Raw genomic sequence first — 19,145 nt, forward strand, 5'->3', positions numbered from 1 at the left:
GCTCTAACCATTGTGTACATGTGCATGTGCTGGAGGCTAAATAAAGTAGAAGTTTTAAATGAAAGCACTCGTTTGTACTTAGCATGTCCATCTGATAAATCATATGTCCCTAGTGATGTATTTCCTGACCCCACCTCATAAAGAGTAAAGTTACCAAGAACTTTGAGTTCAGAAAAGCCCTGGGTAACAAAGTCAGATTTGGGAGACACCTGTAATCTCTATGCATCCCCTCTATGGCCCTTTGCCAGCTGGCATTAAGAGGCTCTTGAATCACACTTGTCCCATCCCCTTTTTTAATTATATTATTTTAAAACTCCTTTTACCAGCCTTTAAGTATAAATGGTACATCAATTATCTGATTTCAAAATATGGACATTTTAGTGCTTACAGTGTCAATTTCTGTTCCGTTCCATCCATACAATCTTACTGAGATCAATGCATGTGGTCAATTATTATACACTATTAAGTGAAGCAGATATAGTTTCAAGGGATTTTAGCAGCACAACTCTCCAACTTTAATGAGGTTGCATTACTCAACATTATGTAAATCTGTGTGTATTGAAAGTATATCCAAGTTGACTTCCAAACAAGTCTATATATATTCATTGGAAAAAGATCCAAATAATATAATTCTATACCTTATTATAGATTGTCATATGCTTTTGAATAAAAACAGACTGATTCTCAATAACCTTGCATCTTGTATTATCTTTTATACTAGTGCAAGTTGGTAAAATGCTACCAAATCAAAATGGTATTTTTTGTCACCAAGCACTTTGTACTCATTTGGAATTTCTATAATATAAATAACTGCACAAGGTGAAAGGCAATGGAGAATCAGGTTTATTATTATTTATTACAGTGTATTACTTCTGTAAATAGAGCTCCTAGAACACACTAGGGGTGCCTTGTATACCTTCATTTCCCCTCTCTTCTCCCTTCAACTCCTTGTGTGCCATCCTTCCATCCCCCTCCATTGTAAGGATCCTATCTATCATAACATATGGATGAGAAAGCTTGAAATCCATCAAAGGTATAGATTGAAGTCTAAACACCTTTCAAAGCAAATGCCCTGGAAAATATTAGGCTTTATATTGAATGAATTTATAACAAATGCTGGGATTTGTCAATCTACTAACTTCTCATCTCTGAAATTATCCAGAAAAGAAGATGGAAATATCTGAGACATGTTAAACATTAACACAGAGCATCTCTATGGCAGGTGTGCTATAAGACAGCTACAGGAACGTGTAAAAGGGGGCAACCAAAAGAATTCCTCTGTCAGATGCTATTCATAGAGAGAAAACTTATGTAACTTAACACTAGAACAGCCTAGAATAGAGAGGGATGGCAGAGCCTTGTTTGTGCCATGTGCAATGTTTGACAATGTGGGAAGGATTGAGTTTTAGAAAAGTACAAACTATATTATACTACATTTTTCATTCGTTTTTTTCGAAATGGAATGTATTTTGTGATCATGGAAATCCTATTTTATTTAATTTGCTCCAGTGTGGAACTAGTCAGGAAATAGAATCTCCATTTCACAGAAATTTTTGCAATTTTGATCTCTCTTCATTCCAAATTGTAACAACATATCAAATTTTGAAATTATCAGTATAATGATTTTTAAAATTCTTTCAGATAAATTGAAACATTATATTTTAGATATAAAATTGTTTTTATATTTTCAAAAATAAAAATATATAAAATTTAAATAATAAAATAACATTCTATTAAAATAAAAATCAAAATGAAAAATCATCTCAAAATGTTCCTTATAAAAATGACTCATTTCAATTTTTCTTATAAAATGTTGTCAAAATTGAAACATTCTTGTGGAATGTTTTGATTTCAGAGAATCAGTGTTTTCTGAGAAAAACGTTCCATCACAAAATTTTCCACAGTCTCTAATCCAGTGAATTACTTAACTTTATAATACAATGTTGTCTGGTTTATATTCCTGATATATATTTTTCTGTACTGTCATACTAACTTTTCTGTCAATTGACCTTTTGTGTAATCCATAAAAAAACCTTTTTATAAAAGTTAGCAGCCAGAGCAGAAAATACGTTTTATCATACAGAGAACTGATCCTGATGATCTAGCTCTTTTTGTTCCCAAAGCTGTTACTTCAAAGGATTGCAGTATTTTGTCTCCAGATCAGTCTTCCAAGTGTACTATCACATTTATAACTGAATCTGCTGCTACTGGATTCTTAGATATGGGCTATAGATTTTATAGTCTAACAAGTATGCCCTGTAGTGGTCACTCGCTCTCAAGTGAAGGAGGGAGCCCCCTTGGCCTCCCTCCAGCATCTGGCCAGTCTGCTCTAGCTATCCTGCTGGCTGAAGCTCTCTTGCTGGCCGCTGGTGCTGTGCAGGGGGCCCTGTCGGCCTGTCTGCCCTCTGGAGTGGAGCAACTGACCCTGCCACCATCGTCCCTGGGTCTCTTCTGACTAGCTGGCCACTTCTTGCTGCTGCATCATCAGAGCTTGCTGCTACTGTCAAGGATGAGGACCTCTGTGGAGGGTTGTTATTTTTTTCATGGATTGTGACACTTCAGATCTTCGCTTCTGGAGTGGTGGTAACTCCTGTTGCTGTTGCAGGGAGCAAAGGGGAGAGATGTGGAGCCCTCCCCATCGCCCATCTGCTCCCTCCTTGCCATCACCAACACCACCATGCACAAGTGGCAGGTTTGGATAATTTTTGGTGGTGCCCAGAATGCTCCCAAGTCCTGTGTGCCCCCACCCCCACCTGCCTAAGAGTTAGGGTGCATCAGGGGATGCGGGCTCTGGGAGAGAGTTTGGGTGTGGGGGGGGTGAGGGGTCAGGCCCTGGGAGGGAGTTTGGTTGCAGGCTCTGGGGAAGGGTAGGAGGTTGGGATGCAGGAGGGGAGCAGGTTCTGGGAAGGAATTTGGGTGTGGGAGTGGTGAGGAATTGGGCTCTGGGATGGGGCAGGGGGTTGGGGTGCAGGAGGCAGTCAGGGAGTCGGCACTTACCTCAGGTAGAGCTGGTTCCCGAAACACCCCTCTGGCACTCCCCTAGCAGCGGCTTGGTGCCTGGGGTGAGGGAAGCACAGGAAGACCACTCCTCCCCATGTGCCACAGAGACGTGCTGGCTGCTTCTGGGAACAGTGCAGAGTGGGCGGACAGGAAGTTGCCTTAGTACCTGCACTGACGGTGGTGGCAGCGGCAGCTGGAGGCCTCTGGCTCAGGTCCTTTTAAATCACCCAGGGGTGGTAGGACGGACCAGGAGACACTCCAGGGAAGGCACACAGGGCTGGGGGAGAGTCCTGGCCCCGAATATTGGTGAAGCCAGGTCCCCGAGTCCAGAACATTCCTGGAGCCCAGGCACCACGGGTCTATACAACTCACCACCCCTGCCACCATCGCCGCCCCCTCCAACAACACCACTTACCAAGTAGACGTGCTCTTCACCCCTTGACGTGGCCCTCTGCTTTGCCCTCATTGCCATCTGGGACTACTGCATCAGTGAGCCAAAGACTGAGTTGCGTAAGCATATGTGGGTGCATGTGTCTTTCCCCCATGGACTTGCCCCTCCCCGAGTTGTATTTGGCTGGTGCCCTCCCCCTTACACTCTACTGTGCCCGCCAGCCTCCCAGCAGCAGTTTGTCCCTTCCCCTTTGCTCCCCCCATGCTGCTTACCTCTTGTTGGCCATTTGGTCCCTTCCCCTTTCTGTTTTGGCCTTTAGGAGTTTTTTGTTAGTTTGCCTGCCCTGCCCTCCGTCACATCCTGTCCTTCTGCCAGCAGCTCCAAGACGAAGTGCCGCCAGCAACATGTGCTGGAGAGGCACTAGAGAAGTCCTTTTTGCTGCCCTACCAGGGGTCCCATCACTGGGTGCACTATTCCTTGAGGGAGTTACCTCAGCTGGTCAATGGGGCATGTCCGGTAGGACTGGCACCTGGCTCAGCACAGAAGGGCACCAATGAGACCCGGCAGGGCACCAGCATTGCCATCACCGGCGCCCCTTGTGACCTGGCTCCTGCAGCTACCCCTCCTCCTTCTGCCATTGCTCCCACTCAGGCCCCAGGGATAGCCCCCTGGTTGTGCCCAGATGAGCGAGTGGGCCCCGCCTCTATCAAGTGTACCTCTGCAGGGCCCATGGCAGGGCCATTGCTAGGAGAGGGAGAGGGCCTGCCTCAGGGGGAGGTTTCTTTTCCTCCCCATTGTCCCCCACTTGCTCCTCAACCCGTGGAACCATCGACATTGCCTCCTGGTCCTGCCCCTGCTGGCCAGCCCTCCACCTCCACGTTGGAGGGCTGGATGCTCATTCAGGAGAAGTTTGGCACCTGACAAGCACAGGATCAGCACCTCTCTCTTGATGTGGAGGGGGAGGAGGCCCCCCGCAAGATTATGAGGGGGGCTGCTGCTGCCAAGCCTTCTGCCGTGCCCCCCCAATAGAGCCCAGAGGCAATTGCTGCCTCTATTGCTGGTGATATGAACTCTGGAGCAGCAGGGGAAGATTTCAGCTCCATCTTTGAGGAGATTGAGCCCCTGAGTCTGACCCCAGTCACTCAGACTTGCCAAAGGGCCTAGATCTGAGCGGCAGCCTGGTTAAGCCTCCCCTTCCTCCTCTCTCCTCTTTACCCCATTTGCAACCTCTGCTCTTCACTCTGGAGCACCCCTGGGCTGTCCATGATCCTGGTCGCAGAAAGCACATTGCTCATGGAGGCCCTGGTGGCAATGGCCAGTGCCAAGTGGCCGGGCCCTGAACCCTTGGCTGTGCCCCCATTCAGATGGAGCAGTTGTCTTCTCTCCTGGTTGTGGGCCCTACCCCTGATGCCACCATGCCCAGCGCAATGGTTGTGGGTGCTGAGCTTGTTGAAGTGCCCAGGATTAGCATCGGGGAGGGCTCCCCTCCTGTCCAAATCCTCTTGGGCCCCTGAACAAGGACAAGAGGTGCCATGCTGCGGTAGCATAAATGCTGGGAATCCTCATCCCATTTACACCCCTACCCCTTCCTCTGCTCCTGATCCCATTCCTGGTCCCTGCTCAGCCCCTGATGTGTTGCCCACCTCCTTCCCCTCCACCTCCCATACTACTGCCGCCCCAGGGGCTGTCTTATTCCCACTATGCATGAATAATCCTCAGGGAGTGGTTTTCGTGTCTCCCATCCCTGACCTTTTAGGGCAGAGGTTCCCAAACTTGGTTTGTGGCTTCTTCGGGGTAAGCCCCTGCCGGAGCACAACACACCTTGTTTACCTGAGCGTTCCCAGGTATGGTCACTGGCTTCTCCCAGTGATCGTGGTTTGCCGTTCCTGGCCACTGGGAGCTGCAAGTGGTTGTACCTGCAGATGCTTAGGTAAACAGAGCATCTTGTGGTCTGCCAGAGCCTTACCCTGAATTAAGCTGTGAACTAAGTTTGGGAACCCCTGCTTTAGGAGATACACTCTTCCCTCCGCTGCCCCCTCCCTCTCCGGGTATGGATTTAGTGGCACCACTGCTACAGGCACCGTACCAGGGGTCTGCCCTCTGTTTTCCCATCTCCATGGTCCATGCCATCATCCCTCAGGTCTACACTGCAGGACAAACTGTGCTGCTTCCTCTTGGAAACCTGTGGTTTCAAGGGCAAGGTGCAGCTCACTCTTCAGCACTGAGGGGACTTCCATCTCATCCTCCAGGCCGTGAGGGCCATTTTGAAAAAGGGGAGGAGGACTGAGAGGCAGGACATCGCAGCCTACTGATGGGCTCACAACTTCCCTGACTCCCTGATGGCTTTTGGGGTTGGTGATGGATTGTTGTGAGGCCTGCTGGGGGCCATCGACACTCCTGATCAGGAGGTTCCTCCCAGCCTCACTGTGAGATGGACCATCTTTGCCACCTTGAACACCCAGGGCTGTAGAATGGGTCTTCTCAGGTACTGGGTGCTCTCCTTCCTTCAGGAGGGAGGGGGTACTCTGTGATTTTCTGCAGGAGACCCACATGGCTCCAGCCACCGAGGCTAACCGGTGGCTGGAGTGGGGGTAAGGGGTGTACTTTAGCCATATCAGTGCTCATTCAGCTGGGGTGGCCACCCTATTCTCCCCTGACCTATGGCCCAAAGTGCTAGGTGTCACCAAGGTCATGCCAGGTCATCTCCTGCACCTCTGGGCCTATGTGGAGGGGCTGACATTGAATCTAGTCAATGTCTATGCCTCAAATGCAGGCCTGGAGCTTGTGCACTTTTATCAGCTGGTGTCCCCATTCCTTAGCATGTTGAATCTTTGTGAGTGCCTGGCCCTGGGAAGAGATGTTAATATCTCCCTTGAGGAATGGGATAGCTCAGGGCTTGAGAGCAGCCAGGCTGCCACAGGTATGTTCAGGGAGATTGTCCATCGTCACTCTTTGGTGGACATCTGGCATGACCACCACCCGGATGACTATACCACTTTCACCTATGTCTGGGTGGAGGGTGACCGGTCAACCACTCCCAGTTGGACTGTGTTTATCTATCATGTTTCCATCTTTCATGGGCCCACTCCTCCAGCATTTGGCAAGCCCCATTTTCGGATCACCACTTGGTGGCATCTCTCAGCTTGGAGAGGCTGGGCCCAGCCTATTGGCACTTTAATAATAGGTTGCTGGAACATGTAGGCTTTATGGCATCCTTCCAGGAGATCTGGCTGGCCTGAGGGGGGCAGTGGTGCACCTTTCCCTCACAATGGCGGTGGTGGGATGTGGGGAAGGTGCTCACCCCGCTCTTCTTCTGAGACTACACCCAGGGCACCAACCAGCAGACAGATGCAGTGATAGGGCAGTTTGAGCAGGAGATCTTGGAGCTGGAGAGACATCTGGCCACCAGCCCCAGGGATCCATCCCTCTGTGGAACATGCCAGGAGACGCAGGAGGAGCTCCGGGCCCTGGAGAATCATTGGGCCTAGGGCATGTTTGTTCGATCCCGCATCCGTCTCCTTCAGGAGATGGATTGCAGTTCCTGCTGTTCCTACACCCTGGAGAAAAAGATGAGGGATAAAAAGCACGTCACCTGCCTTTTTGCACAGGATGGCACTCCCCTCACAGATCTGGAAGAGATGCATGGAAGAGCAAGGGGCTTCTACTCTAGCCTCTTCTTCCTGGATCCAGCCAATTCCAATGCTTGCAGGATGCTCTGGAATGAACTTCTGATGGTCATCACGGGCGACTGGGATCAGCTAGAGCTGCCTCTCACTCTGGCCAAGTTCTTGGAAGTCCTCCGTCTCATGCCCACCAATAAATCTCTGGGTATGGACAGGCTGACTGTGGAGTTCTATCGTATGTTCTGGGACATCCTCGGCCCATACCTTGTCACCGTCTGGGCTGAGTCTTTGGAGAGCAAGGTCCTCCCTCTGTCAGGCAGGTGAGCCGTGCTCACCTTGTTATCTAAGAAGGGAGACCTCTGCAATCTTTGGAACTGGTGTCACGTCTTGCTCTTCAGCATGGACTACAAAGTCATAGAGAAGGCCATATAAGTGTGGCTGGGGTCTGTGCTGTCAGATGTAGTCCGCCGACCAGACCTACACCATCCTGCGCCGCACTATGTTTGATAATCTATATTTGGTCTGGGACCTTTTGGAACTCAGGTGTAGGAATGGTCTGTCATTCACCTTCCTGCCCCTGGACCAGGAGAAGGCATTTGACAGGATGGACCATGGGTACCTCCTGGGCAGTCTGCTGGCATTCAGCTTTGGACCCCAGTTTGTGGGCTTTCTCCAGGTGCTGTATGCTTCTGGGGAGTGTTTGGTCAGGCTCATCTGGGCCCTGACCGAAGTGGTCAGCTTCATGCGTAGGGTATGTCGGGGATGCCCACTGTCAGGCCATCTGTACACTTTAGCAATCAAGCCCTTCCTCTGGCTTCTCTGACTGAGATGACGGGGTTGGTGCTTTGGGACCCAGAGTTGTGGCTGGTCCTGTTTGTGTACACTGATGATGTGCTCCTCATGGTCCAGGACCTGGGTGATCTGGTGTGGGTGGAGGCCTCCCAGGCCATCTACTCTGCGGTCTTCTCTGCCTGGGTCAACTGGGCCAATAGCTCTGGCCTGACAGTCGGAGACAGGTGGCAGATGAGCTTTCTCCCACCTGTGCTTCAAGCCATTCAGTGGAGCGCAGGTTCACTGCTCTATCATGGTGTTTACCTTTCTGCCATGCATCCCTTCTCTGCCAGAGAACTGACAGGATTTGGAGGCCAGGGTGGGAGAGTGGCTGCAGAGATAGATAGGACTGCTCCAGTGCCTTTCCCTGCAAGAGAGGACATTGGTGTTTAACCAACTAGTTCAGTCCATGCTCTGGCACCAGCTCAACACCCTGAGCCTGTCCCAAGTGATCCAATCCTGGCTCCAGAGGGTGGTGCTGAAGTTCTTCTGGCCAGGACTGCAGGGGTTCTGAGTCTTCTCCTGGAGAAGGGAGGATAGGGCCTAGTCTGCCTCCGCATCCAGGTCCATGTCTTCTGCCTACAGGCCCTGCAGAGTCTCTTATGGTGCACATAGTCTAGTGTGGAACATGTCGGCGCACACCCTCCTCTGCTGCCTCCAAGGGGTCTGATATGACTGATATTTTCTTCATCCGAGAGGTCTTCCGTGAGACCTCTCCAAGCTGCTGGTCTTCTACTGGGACCTTGTCCAGACCTGGAAGCTACTCTCAGCAACCAGGTCCGATGTAGCCACCAAGGGGGCAGACCTCATTGCAGAGCCCCTGCTACACAACCCCCATCTTTGTGTGCAGGTGGCGGAGTCCCCCTTGGTACACTGGAAGTTGGTCTTGGCAGAAACCACCAGAATCAGAGACCTCCTGGACTACAACTTGGAGGACTGGGTGGATCCCTGAGTCCTTGGTCGACACATGGGACTCTCCATCCTTCAGACCCCCCTGCATGTACTCCAGAGGTGAGGGAAGCCTTATCTCTCACCTGTCAAGTTTTCCTTAAGTGGGTCCTGCAAGAGGGTTCTCCCTGCCCACCTCTCACCACAGGCCCTCTGGACCTTTTAATTGGGCCCCTGTCGCATGAGCCCTCATAGTCTCCTCCCCTTCATAATCTCAGCTAGCTGCATGACCTGCAGCCGGTTCATTTCTGAACTGTGCCAAGGGAACAACTTTACATGCTCATGCTTCACACGTTTCACTTCCTAACCTTCGTGTCCTGCCCTGATACCAAGTGGTGGGACTTTTTACCACCTGTAGAAGGTGAGGAACCCTAGTGTGCCAGCCTCTATTCAACCCTGGTCCCATAGCTTGCCAGGGATATTGGTTAGTGGTTCCTTCATGGAGCTGTGAGCATGGGCATGCACTTGGTATGGTTCACCCCCATCCCCAATGCCTGCCCTTTTTGCAGCGTGAGGGAAAACCTGGCACATGCTTATCTAGAATGCATCAGGTTGCAGCCCCTATTCTAGCTCCTCCAGAAACTTCTGTTGAGGTTCTGGCAGCACTTTTCCCCACATCCTGTCCATCACCCCACAAAGTCATGAGATCTCCTTTTCAACCTCCTCCTAAAGTAGCAATAAACTATACCAGGAGGAGGATGCTGGACGGAGAGGTACTCTGTGACAGTGGGGCCTCTTTCTGTTCCTCCATTGTCTCACACATCTGGGCAGAGTTCCTGTGGGCAGAGTCCACTGGCTCCCTAGACAGCTTTGAGGAGCAATGGGTGCTGTCTGGGCTCCTCTGCTTGGTGTACACCTCTGGATCCTTAGTTTTGAACCTTTGCCCTTCACTTCTGACCTTGTTATACTTTAGTTATACCCATACTTGGTTGGATCACAGGTCCAATTACTTCTCTCACAAGGCTGGGGAAGGAGCCTTTAGAAGCAGGCAGGAACCCGCCTCCTGGAATTTCCAGTAAGGCCTCACTATATACCCCCACCCTCAAGACCATCTCCAGAGAATCGGAGATGGCTGAATCCCCTTCTCCCAATCGGGAGAATAAACCAGTGTTGTTATCGTCTTTACCAGCCCTATGGCACACTGTAAAAATGTAGTGCTGCAAAGTGAGATACCAGCTTATCAGTCAGAGGGCTGTTTTCTTGACTGTTTTCAACCATTTCAGTGGAGCATAGTCAGTTATAAATATGAACTGTCCATGTGACTATGCATACGTTACATATTTGCTCTCATTCTGTCTCCAAAGACAGAAGCATGTGTAGTGGAGTCTCTTGTTTTGGTAGTGTGTGTCTTTATTTTTAAATATAACTATACCTGTTGCTGTGTGTATATTAGAGAAGGCAAGGTCAAAGAAATTTGCCTTACACTTGGAATAGAAAGTAGTGAAGTTTATGATAGCCATTAGTTTCTTGGTCACACAGATTCTAATGTTTTAGGGCCAATTTCCGCAGACATCTAAAATATGTGAAATAAAAAGTATCTTATTACCTGAACCATAAAAGGTCTATTTCTATTTTAACTCAGTAACCATTTTCTATAGTACGTTTTCTAGCAATAGACTTAGTTTCTTAGCTAAATAATGAGTATGGGATTTTCACAACATTTCTGTATTCTGCATAAAAAGGAATGTTGTAAATACTTCAGTAAAGCAACATGCAAATGAGAGTGTCAAGGTTTTAATGGTAATCTCTAGACCAGGGTTCCTCAAACAGGGGTCGCTGCTTGTGTAGGGAAAGCCCCTGACGGGTCGGGGCGGTGTGTTTACCTGCCCCATCCACAGGTCCGGCCGGTTGCAGCTCCCACTGGCTGCGGATCACTGCTCCGGGCCAATGGGAGCTGCTGAAGCGGCCGCAGCCCCCATTGGCTTGGAGCAGCAATTCACGGCCAGTGGGAGCCGCGATCGGTCAGACCTGTGGACGGGGTAGGTAAACACACCGGCCTGGCCCACCAGTGGCTTTCCCTACACAAGAGGCGATCTCTGTTTGAGAAACCCTGGTCTAGACATTAAACACTAAAGTTCTGTAATTCTCGTCACATTTAGCCACATATGACTCAGATTTGAGGTGAATTCATTCTTCCTGAAAGGGACACTTGTTTTATCACAGAAATAATCAAGTTGGCAAAAGATTCTTCTTTATAAGGCTATTAGTAGAATTACTTATCTGGATGCTAATAAAGTTGAAAATAAGATATTTATTTAAGCTAAACAGTAAATAAGTCCCATGCTTGATTGCTGCAATTGACTGCTATTGCACTGTTCTGATTGTTAAATACTTTTTTACTGAATACATTGCTACACTAATTAGTCAGGACCATTGCTCTTTGATTGAAATAAATGTTGAATAAATCTAATTTACTATTCATTGTTAGAATTAGGGTTATTTGTATCTATTAAATTTCTTATAGTCTTAGTTTTTTAAACATGTAACTTTACATCAACTACTGAGGTTGGAGCAATGAACAGTATTAAAGAGTCTTGTAAACTGTGAGATGTTGTTGGGCTATGATATGTGTATTTTAATGTGGCATGAGAAAACAAGCTTTGATTCCAACCACCATAACTGAATTAACAAGTCTCTCTTATGTATTCTAAATTGTTCCTAATCTGGCAAATATGGCATCTGATATCCAAGAAGAACAGCTGGTATGTGGATCGCAGGGATGAGTGTAACTGACAGAATGTTTCAAATCTTTTGGGGGTTATTTTTGCAAGGGGTGGGTGAATTGCAAACTTCAATAAAATGAGAACAGTTTTCCTGTAATGTAACTAGAGAGGTGCTGTTGAGCTCCTCCTTACCAGAGTTGCAAGAGAAGGAATACCCCTGGGTTTCTTCATGCTGTGAGAGATGCAAATATGGAATATCTAAAATGCATATCTTGTAATACCCATACTTGCAGCTCTTATAGCCTGTGGGAACATGAGCCATTCTCTGCTCTTTTGCTGCTGTCCAGGAGGGAGAGTAAACACAACATCTGTCAGTCTCTCTTCTCTGTCTGCTGCTGCAGGGAAGAATCCCAGATGCCTCTTAGTCTTCATTCTATCTTTCCTGGAAAAAAAACCTGGTGATGCTAACAGCCATGTCTGAATTTCAAACACCGGATGGCTGTGTTGGTTTGAAATAGACAAAGCAAGTATCTCTATCCCCAATGCACACTAAAATGTCTCAATCTACTTTTTCAATCACTGGCATCTATTCCTGATTCTTTTATAGCATCCAGAAGCAAGAAAAATGTTGAAAAGTTGCACCCCCCCTGTGGCAGTGTATGCACAACCTATCTTCCTTTGGGGTGGATCAGGGTTGCGCTGAGACTGCAGACACAGTCTACCAGACTGTCTTGGGCCTCACCACAGTGCAGCTCAATGGCTAGAGTTAAAGTGGCGGTCTTTGGGTCCTGGGTTGCATGGCCTAATGGCCCGAGAAAATATGGCCACGCATGAGCACAGGGTGGTGTGGCCTATTGGCTGGGGTTAATATAATGGCCCTCATGAGCAGGGCTGCGTGTCCTAGGGGTTAGAATCTATAGAGAGGCCCTCAAGTGCAGAGCAGCATGGCCTAATGGCCAGAGTCAATAGAGCAGCCCTCAAATGCAAGACAGCATGGTCTAATGGCCATATCTGGGGGCCGTCACCAAAGAGCGTGACAGCTGGGGTAAGGGGACCCAGGCTCACCCAACTCCACTGGGTCCTGACCCAGGGCCCTAACAGTGGTGGAGTGTTTTGCCTCTGGGTCATCAGGGAATTCAATCACAACACGCTGACCTTACATGGGTGGGAGATACCATTCTCTTGGTCACTTTCTACTGGGCTTTTTGAAGCTGCAGTACATATGACATTGGGGTCTCAGCATTCCTCAGCACAAATAACTCCCTGGGCCTCCGACTCCAGCCGATTGGCTGTATACAACAAGTCTCCAGTCTGTCTCTCAGGTTCTCCAGCTCCTGAAGGCAAGGGTTGTAACAGCTCCTGGGCTGTAGCCTCCACCAAGCATACCTCCTCTTTGGTAGTCTACCCAAAGTGAGCTGGGCTGCTCTTTTTTATAATAGCATAGCAGTTGGAGCATGCCAAGCATGATCTGAGGAGCAGGACTTCCTTTGCCTATTGTGTGGGATTAACACTTTCCAGGCTAGTGCAGGGTAGGCCGACCCCATAACCCACCCCCATTTGTCTGACACTCTCTGCTCCTATTACTGTAAAACTGCTTTAGAAACCTCTGTTGCTATATTACTGAGTCTTGATCTACCCTTAAATCTTAGGTAGATATATTTATGGGCACACAGGGTTGGGAAAATCCACACCACTCAGCATTGCGTAAATGTGGTTAGGTCAATGGAAGGATGCTTCCATCCATTGTGGAAGTGGTGTTCCTACAACTACATAAAAATCACGTCCATTGCTGTAGGCTGCATCTATACTATGGGGTTATGCTGGAATAACAATGGCACTGTACCTCTGCTGCTATTGTTCCTGTTTCATAGACATTGTTCAGAAAGTGTATTCATTTTCATCTTTAAACTTTGCTCCTCTGGAACCAGGTTTTGCCTGTCTCAGAGCCTTCTGCTTCTCAAGATATATGTCACTGCAAACTAAGACAAAGAGGGTGATTTCTGAAAGAAACTCTTGCTTTAAAAGTAGTAAATATTTTTAGAGACCTCTTGTCATAGTATCCTTCCCCAATCTGAACCTTAGAGTCCAAAAGTTGGGGTACTAGCATGAATTCCTCTAAGCTTAATTACCTGCTTAGATTTGATAAGCTGCCACCAATCAGGAATTCCAGTGCCTGATACACTCTGGTCCCCCCAAAAACCTTCCCTGAGGACCCCAAGACCCAAATTCCTTGAGTCTCACAACAAAGGGGAATAAACCATTTCCCTTCCCCCTCCTTCCTTCCTCCCAGCTCTTTCCTGCCCTGGGTACACTAGGAGATCACCGTGATTCAAACTCCTTGAATCACCACACAGAGAGGAATGTTACCTTCCCCCCCTCCTCTTTTCCCTTCACCCAGAGGCAATACAGATTCAAACTCCGTGAATCTAAAACAAAGAGGAAATTCACCTTTCCCTTCTCCCCACCAATTCCCTGGTGAGTACAGACTCAATTCCCTTGAGCCTCAACAAGGGGAAAAAATCAGACAAGTCTTAAAAGCAAAACTTTTAATAAAAAGAAAGAAAAAAGGTAAAAGTTATCTCTGCAATTTAGATGGTAAAAGTTACAGGGTCTGTCAGCTTATAGAAACTGGAAAAAAAGCGTCCTCCAGCAGAAATACAATTTAAAATATTTTCAGCCAAATACACATTAGAACTCTACCAGCCAGATACACATTTGCAAATAAAGAAAAAACAATCAAAAGGACTAAACCGCCTTTCTACCTTTTGTACTTACTAAATTTGAACAGAAGATTAGAGAGCCTGTAGGTACATGTGGTTACTCTCAGAACCCAGAGAGAACAAAGCCAAACCCAAAAAACAAAAACAAAGGCTTCCCTCCACCGAGATTTGAAAGTATCTTGTCTCCTGATTGGTCCTCTGGTCAGGTGTTTGGTTCCCTGTTTGTTAACCCTTTACAGGTAAAAGAGACATTAACGCTTAACTATCTGTTTATGACACCTCTGGGCAGAGTATGTCCTTTGCCAACAGGAGCAGTTAGAAGTGCTGAGTAAGGTCAACAACTTCTTCTGTCATATCCTGTCCCGGAACAATGAAAGATATCAAAATCAGGTACAGTGATTTTTGAAAGTCTTTTGAAAAAGCTCTGCCATTGTGAAAACATTTAGTTACAATCAATGCTATATTAACTTGTGATAATATTGTATTATGATGAAATTCCTTTCATTGTAGCCAAAATAATACATAATTGATTTAGGATTTGTAAAATTTATTTTTGACAAAGTGCCATATTTCAATCTAAAACCATTTTTGTAAGGTCAAGCTAGCTGATGGAAAAGAATGGTGGCTGATTGTGGAAATTCTTGGCATAGGATTAATTGGGGAAGAAAAACAAAACAAAAATACACAATCACTAATTTTAATGTATAGGTAAACTAATTTAGATTGTGGAATTAATTCACATGCATGAATAGGCCATTTGTATAGCACTGAAAGTATAACAGAGGAACATCTACAAAACATTCCAGTTTTGACTGGGGGAAAAACAACCTAATTGAAAGTGTGACATATATAGGACAAAATCCTGGCTCCTGCATATTTGGAGATTCTGAGGATATGTCTACACTATGAGATTATTACGATTTTACATAAACCAGTTTTTTAAAACAGATTGTATAAAGTCAAGTGCACGCGGCCACACTAAGCACATCATTTCTGTGGTGTGCATCCATGTACCAAGGCTAGCATCGATTTCTGGAGCGTTATGCTTTGTATAGCTGTCCCGTCACTATCCCATAGTTCCCGCAGTCTCCCCCACCCATTGGAATTCTGGGTTGAGATCCCAATGCAAAAACAGTGTCGCGGGTGATTCTGGGTAAATGTTGTCACTCAATCCTTCCTCCGTGAAAGCAATGGCAGACAATGATTTTGTGCCCTTTTTCCCTGGATTGCCCTTGCAGACACCATAGCATGGCAACCATACAGCCCATTTAGCCTTTTGTCACTGTCAACGTATGTGTACTGGATCCTGCTGACAGATGCGGTACTGCAGTGCTACACAGCAGCATTCATTTGCCTTTGCAAGGTTAAAGAGACAGTCACCAGCTATAGCACCGTCTGCAATTGGAAATTGGTGATGATGTTTATCAGTCATTTTGCACCATTTGCAATTGGAAATTGGCGATGACGGTTATCAGTCCTTTTGTACTGTCTGCTGCTGTCATGGGTGCTCCTGGCTGGCCTCACTGAGGTCGGCCCGGGGCGCATGGACAAAAATGGGAATGACTCCCCAGGTCATTCCCTTCTTTATGTTTTGTCTAAAAATAGAGTCAGTCCTGCCTAGAATATGGGGCAAGTGTACTAGAGAACCAGAGAGCACAGCCGCTCCTGGTCAGAGCCTCAGAGATCCCCCAGAAATGATGATGCCATTCTAGGGGGTGCCCCTGCAACAACCCCCCCACTGCTTCCCTCTTCCCCCAACCCTCCTGGGCTACTGTGGCAGTGTCCCCCCATTTGTGTGATGAAGTAATAAAGAATGCAAGAATAAGAAACACTGAATTTTTAGTGAGATAAAATGAGGGGAAGGCAGCCTCCCACTGCTATGATAGTCCATGCAGTACAGAATCTTCATTAGACATGAAAGGGGGGGCTGATGGAGCTCAGTCCCCAGTTGCTACGATGAGGATGGTTTACAATCCTTTTGCACCGTCTGCCAGGAATGACCAGGAGTCAATCCCATTGTTGCCCAGGCGCTCCTGGCCGACCTCACCGAGGGCAGCCAGGAGCACTCACGGGATGATGAGGACTGTTTTCCACCATTTTGTACCATCTGCCATCAGGAAAGGAAGAGGAGGGGATGCTGCTGTTTAGTGCCGCAGCACCGCGTCTACCAGCAGCATGCAGTAGACATATGGTGACATTGAAAAAAGGCCTAGAAATGACTTTTTCCCCCTTTTCTTTCACGGGGATGGAGGGGGTAAATCGACGAGATATACTCTGAACCACCCGGGACAATATTTTTGACCCTTCAGGCACTGGGAGCTCTGCCAAGAATGCAAATGCTTTTTGGAAACTGCAGAGACTGTGGGATAACTGTAGTCCTCAGTCCCCCCTCCCATTCTCCCTCCATAAGTGTTCATTTGATTCTTTGGCTTTCCGTTACGCTTGTCACGCAGCACTGTGTTGAGTCCCTGCTGTGGCCTCTATCTGGAGATTTTTTCAAATGCTTTGGCTTTGGCCAAATGCTGTGGCCTCTGTCTGGAGATGCTTTTCAAATCTTCTGGAACGGAGCTCTGATAGAACAGATTTGTCACCCCATAAAGCGATCTGGGCAAACAGGAAATGAAATTCAAAAGTTTGCGGGGCTTTTCCTGTCTACTTGGCCAGTGCATCCAACTCCAGATTGCTGTCCAGAGCGGTCACAGTGGTGCACTGTGGGATAGGTACTGGAGGCCAATACCGTCGAACTGTGGCTACACTAACCCTATTCCTAAATGGCAATACTGATTTGAGTGCTACTCCCCTCATCGGGGAGGAGTACAGATATCGATATTAAGAGCCCTTTATATCGATATAAAGGGCTTCGTTGTGTGGATGGGTGCAGGGTTAATTTGGTTTGACGCTGCTAAATTTGATATAAACCCATAGTGTAGACCAGGCCTAAGACTGGGATCCTACATAGCACTATCCTGCACTCTAGGACCCCAATTCATGCTTAATGACAAACAAATAAATGATCCATCCCTATTCTGGAAAGTACTCAAATATATGCTCACATCCCACACTTAAGTGATTTTTTGAATCTAGACCTAACAAATTGTGCAATGTGTGAATGAAGATGAGTGCTTAGTGCACTGAGATGTGTGAATGAAGTTCTGGGAGCTTTCTTCTCCCCTCCACAGCATGCCTAGGTAGCACATTATAGGATTTGGGCTTTATTTTTTAATTGAGAGCAGCAAGAAAGCAATAAAAAGCATTATTAGAATCAGGACAAAAGAGAGGATTTCATAGGGCATTCATGTTGTGGTAATATGTGAAAAAAATCTCTGAAATGAGATACCATCATGCAAGACTACCAGAAGGCAATTTAACTCTGGTGTAAACCGGAACAAGTCCCACTGAAAACTATGGGCCTGATTCTCCACTCAACTACACAGGTCAATGGAGCTACACTGCTGTAAAACCACTGTGAGGGGAGTACTGGGCCAGTGTGATTTGCTTCTACTTAGGGTTTATAGTGTCTAGATACTATAGAGATGTAACCTTGTAGGCTAACAAGAATATAAAAAAAAGATGTAACGGAGAAAGAGATGCCAGCAGTCAGCATGTTGTACAATTACATGTCAGCAGGACCTTGATTTGTTTTTTAAATGAGGAGAGTTTATGTGACATCATGCAGTTTTTCTCTCCAGATTTTTCTGTTTGTTTCCATTTTCCACCCCCTTCTTCATTTTGGTTTTCTGAGATCCTTCCCATCACTGCTGCTTGAAAGAATCTGCCAACTACTCTGCTCATCTGACTTTAATCTCCTGAAAATAATTATTGTAGTAACTGTCAGAGAATGGAGAAGTCACTCTGGGGAGACTGATGGAATCTTCTGGTAGCCCCAGGATTCTAGGCAGGAAGAGTGAATGGATCAGCTAAAGCAGCAGGACAGCGGCAGTAGCACAGAAGCCAACAAATAGAGCTGTAAACAGGGGAGTTTGAGTGGGACTGCTGTTGGAGAAGAAGGTATTTGTAGGTATTTCTATTTGTATTTGTAGAGGCTGGTAGGGCCAGTGTCTTGGGAGAGAAGCTGAGCCCTGATTAGGGGGTGGGGCTTCTCTGACGAGGGGTCCTATAAAGGTAGCCAGCCAGCCAGGCAGTGGCATAGACAGCTGCAGTGGCACAGGAGCCTGCAAGCAGAGGTGTAAACAGGGAAGTTAAAGTGGGAGTTTGCAAGAGAAGTTTGAGGGGAAGACTAAGAGAGTCAGGCAGTGAAGGGAGTGTGTGGTGGTCTGGCAGTTTTTAGGTGCTTGTTGTAGGTTTCTGTTGCTGTGGGTGGTGGTGTTTTGGTTTGGTTTGTGTTTCCTGGACTAACAGGACTTAGGTGAGAAGGCTATGACAGATGAAAAGGAAGCAGCAGAAGATGCAATCAAGATGACTGGATGTGGAAGCTGTGGCTTGTACATGATCCTGGAGGGGGTACCTGAAAAGAGTTTTGTCTGCATGAAGTGCCGCCTGATAGAGCTGATGGAAGAAAAGATCTGAGGTCTGGAGATGCAGGTGGAAACACTGGTTGAGTTTAGAATGGGGTTTGAGCAGATGATGGAGCAAAGACATGATGAGGCTGAAGGGAAAAGCTCAGATTTGCAGATGGAAGCAGGACCAAAGAACTCTGAGGGGAGACTGTTGGGTGAGGAAACTGGACAGTGAAAGCATGTCACTAAGAGAACCAGGAAGAGAAAAAGATAGGATAGTGAAGGAGAAATAGAGCTCAGGAACAGGCTAGCAGAATTGGAAAATGAAGAGGAGGCACAGCCGGTGGTCACTGAAGGTGAGAGGGCAAGGAATAAGAGAAAAGCAGCTAATCCTATAGGAAGAGGGGAAGAGTCAATGGAGATGACACCAAATATGAGCCCCGGGAAGATAAGGGATGGGTTGTGGAGGATTGCAAGGGTGAATAGGAATTGAGAGGACCTACAGCGAGAGG

Source organism: Gopherus evgoodei, chromosome 1, assembly GCF_007399415.2.
Source record: "Gopherus evgoodei ecotype Sinaloan lineage chromosome 1, rGopEvg1_v1.p, whole genome shotgun sequence".
NCBI classification, from domain to species: Eukaryota; Metazoa; Chordata; order Testudines; family Testudinidae; genus Gopherus; species Gopherus evgoodei.